Genomic DNA, 4,249 nt, shown 5'->3' on the forward strand with positions numbered 1-4,249 from the left:
GCCCGTCTTCGAGTCTTCGGAACCCCACTTCATTCGTGATTGAGTTTGAGATTGAAACACTTCATTCCCATCTAGTAAATTCAGTACTTGTTCCATACTTGTTCTTGCTAGTTCTTCGATTGCTTGCAGGACAGGTGCCCTAGTGGCCGGGTGACGCGCTCCACAAGATCGCGGCATCCATAGGATGTGGTGTATCAGTTGCTAAGGCGCAACATCCATTGGAAGGCTGTAGTCGGGCCGTGAACGTCATCTCCTCCAATCGAGTTATCCCCCACCCTCTCATCGAAAGATCGGGCACAAACCCTAGCAGATTCTCATCACCTAAGCAAAACATGTCCGGCAACTTGTAATCCCTCATGTCTAGCATGGTGCTCCAGTTTCATATATTCTCGTACTTCTCCGCAGGAGTCTGTGATAAACTTACATATGCCCGCTACTATTTCCGCCACCAATCTTTTGATTTCTTGAGTTGCCACCAACTTTCGTTGAATTTGCTGCATGCTCTAAGATAATCACAAATGTAGTATTCACATAATACTATTCTAGGAGGTTGTTTGGCGCACTGCACGATATATAACACACACAATCATTACAACATATAGAGAGCATGCAACACGTAATAGCACATATGACTTTTGATACGTACCAGGAAATCTCGCCGGATTTTTAGTGTTGTGCCATTCTTCTTCTTCTTCTTCTTCTTCTCAGATCTTTGATCGAGCACTCGGGATCTTGCACGTACTTCTTGTAAGCGCTGTATGAAAACCACTAGTGTCAACGATAAAATGTAGCACTATGTTAAGTGTAAAAGAATAAGTACCGTCACTTACTATCGCAGTACGCTTTCAAAATCCTTGCACCCTTCTTTGTTTGAATCTCTCAAAGAGTCCAATACAACTGCCCTTCCATCTTGAGGACCGATTAGGAATGCAATCCAGTGGCCCATGATGCTCCTGCTGCACCATTCAAATAATATAATTTTGAAATCTACAAATATGAAAAGTGGCGATCCCAGTTGCTACATATATGTTGCAAGTATCCTTTCGATTTACCCAAACTAGTGGGTGGCAAGGATACACCCATGTTCCCCAACCTTCTTCATGGCTCTGTACACGTACATTCCCGTGTTATACTTTAATTCATTGTGCATTTCTTTCCAGACTCTCTCTCTCTCTTGCGGGTTCAAGTTCACCAACGTCAGCTGATCTTCCGGTACATCATAACCCGAGATGACCCTCTAGGTAATATGCATCGGAGAGAGGTAAATAATATTTCTGTCCAATTCCTTGCATACATAGGACTGCATCCTACAAGGACAAGTCATCATGGCATTATTAATTAGTTTCATCCTAAAGTACCTACAACGATTGAAAGGTGTGAAAGTCATAGTGAACTTACAGGGCAAATAGGGTGACTTGAGCAACGTCGAGGTCCTTGCACCGCATTACCCTATGCATGTTGTGGAAATCTAAGAGGACTTGAGCATCATCGGGCAAGTGGAAGTTCTCCGCCAGCACCTTGACAACAAAACTGTGGAGGCCTACTTTCGCCGCCTCCGTGTACTTGAGATGGAATCTCCGTAGCTCCCATGGCTCCTCCAGTACGAGCTAGCCCAAGGTCACCATGACCTTTCCATGCTCGTAGTTGTCGGGGCAATCATCGGAAAGGGGCCAAATCGACACTGGTATTGGCAGCCTGTGCTTGAGACATTGGGGAGTGAAAAATCTGCTAGCATCTCCATATAAATTATACTTTGACTATGCTTGCCAGAAGCATACCTTTCAAATTTGGTTGAGCCTGTGTATTCTTTGGCTAAATTGGTGGCCGCCCAACTCTTCTTGGCGTGGTGGGTGGGTACGGACTCCTCTTCTGCTGTAGGCTTTGTCGGTGCGGAAGAACATTGCCTTGGGTGCTCCTTTGGATCACTTGCAGGCAGTGTCTTGGTGCCCTATGCTGCCGCTATTGAAAGGTCCTAATTGGCTAGGGCGGGGGGGGGGGGGGGGTGGGGAGGGGCGGCGAATAGCCTATTTAAAATTTTTACAAAACACTAGACAAAAATTGATTAGTATAACAAATGGTGCAATGCAATTTTGCTTAGCCTAGAGACGGTGATGCAAGCCACCTATCCAACAATTCTAGTCAATTATGATCTCTAAATCACATAAGGGCTAAGTCACTAATTCTATACTAGTGAGCAAGCTAGAGAGCTAGTTACAACTAGTTACAACTACTACTTGCTAGAGCTGCCACTACACAAGTATATGAATGAGTAAATACAAGAGAGTGGTAGAGGGGTTATACTGACACTGGGCTAGCAATGTATATCAATCACAATGAATACCAAAAATGCCAATCACCGGAAGACAAGATGACACAATGATTTTTCTCCCGAAGTTCACTTGCTTGCCAGCAAGCTAGTTCCCGTTGTGTCGACCAACACTTGATGGTTCGGCAGCTAATTGGCGTCACACAAGCCAAGCCTCCAACGGGCACCACAAGAACCGACCCACAAGTGAGGTTGCTCAATGACACGCGCAATCTAGAAAAGTTGCCTTTGGCGCTCCACCGGGGAAGGAACAAGAACCCCTCACAATCTATGGAGACAGCCAAGAACAATCATCAATCTTGCCAATCCTCCTTCAATCCTCCAAGCAGGCTAGGTGACACAATCACCAAGAGAAACAAGAGATCCACTGGCAAAACGATCCCCAAGTGCCACTAGATGCTATCACTCAAGCAAATGCACTAGGATCACTCAATCTAACTTTGAATCAAGCAATCAAACAAGAGAGATGAGTAGGAGGGAGTTGTTTAGGCTCACAAGGATGTTCACAACTTCAAAGTTTTAAGAGAGATGCCTTGGAGTAGGCCAACAAGTATTTATGGCCTTCCCTCAAAAGTCCCAACCGTTACTCACAAGGTGGGCTTTCTAGGTGTATACCGGACGCGCCGAGTCCGGTGTGCAGTGTCCGATGCTCCTGGGCCATCCACCTGTTGCATGTTCAAATGATACCGTTCGATCTCAATGGTCACTGAGCTCATCGGGCATGTTATTATCGAACCAGATGTAGGATCAAGAACACCGACTAGAGGGGGGGTGAATAGGCGGTTTAAAATCTAAAGCCAATAACACTAGAGAAATTTAATTAGTAACAAAGGAAAGCCCTATGTCCTGCTATTACTATCTCTAGATGGGTTTGCAACCTAGGGTGACAATATACAAATCAAGCTCCAGTAAAGTAAATTGCTCAAAGTAAAAACAAGAATTAAAGTGAGCAAGAGAAGTAACCAAGATTGACACAAGAATTTATCCCGTGGTGTCGGTGACTTGCTGGTCACCCCTAATCCATGTTGAGGTGGATTCCAAGAATCAACCGCTCCTCTATCAAGAACCTCTTGATCTTGAGCTGGCTTGAATCAAGAAACCGCTCCACACCTCGATTCCACTAGAGTTGCCCTTCACCACTCCGGTGAGGTGAGCACAAGACCTCTCACAACCGAAATCGGGTTCCTCAACAATCTCCTTGGAGGTGCTCCACGAAATCATCTTCTCCAAGCCGTCTAGGGATCGGCAACTCCCAAGAGTAACAAGTTAATGACGCTTGCTTGAAGTTTCCCTAATGCCACAAATCTCAAACTCTTGATGCAATGCACTAGGAAGCTCTCACACCCTCAAGAATGCAATCTCTAAGCAAGTGTGTGTGTGAGAGGGATGGCTTAGCTCTATAGTGTCAAGTACGCAGTCCAAATGGCCAAGAGAGACACCCAATGGCCGGGCATTGGGTATATATAGACATCCCTTCAAAAACTAGCCGTTACACTCTTTTCTGCAAAGTCGCAGACCGTCCGCTGTTCAAAAACCGGACCGTCCGCCGTTGTAAACCAGTGAGTCAGAGTGCATTTAATGCGTGTCAGAACTAGCCGTTACAGCCCAGGCGGACCGTCCGCGCCACAGGGGCGGACCGTCCGCAGTTATGTGTTCCACACCACCAGAGACGAACATCATCTCTAGAAAAATTTGAAAAAGTCCGGCGGACCGTCCGCGCCCAAGGGGCGGAGGCAGACCGTCCGCTGTTCAACCTTGAAATCCACCAGAGACAACAATGTCTCTGGTACAAACTGTCAAATAGCCGGCGGACCGTCCGCTCCCCAGGTGCGGACCGTCCGCCGCACAGATCATAAGCCCAACCAGAGAAAACACTATCTCTGGTACAATTTGAGTTAGAGCTGCGGGCCATCCGCCCAATTG

The sequence above is a fragment of the Panicum virgatum genome, chromosome 8K (genome assembly GCF_016808335.1).
Source record: "Panicum virgatum strain AP13 chromosome 8K, P.virgatum_v5, whole genome shotgun sequence".
Taxonomy (NCBI): domain Eukaryota; kingdom Viridiplantae; phylum Streptophyta; class Magnoliopsida; order Poales; family Poaceae; genus Panicum; species Panicum virgatum.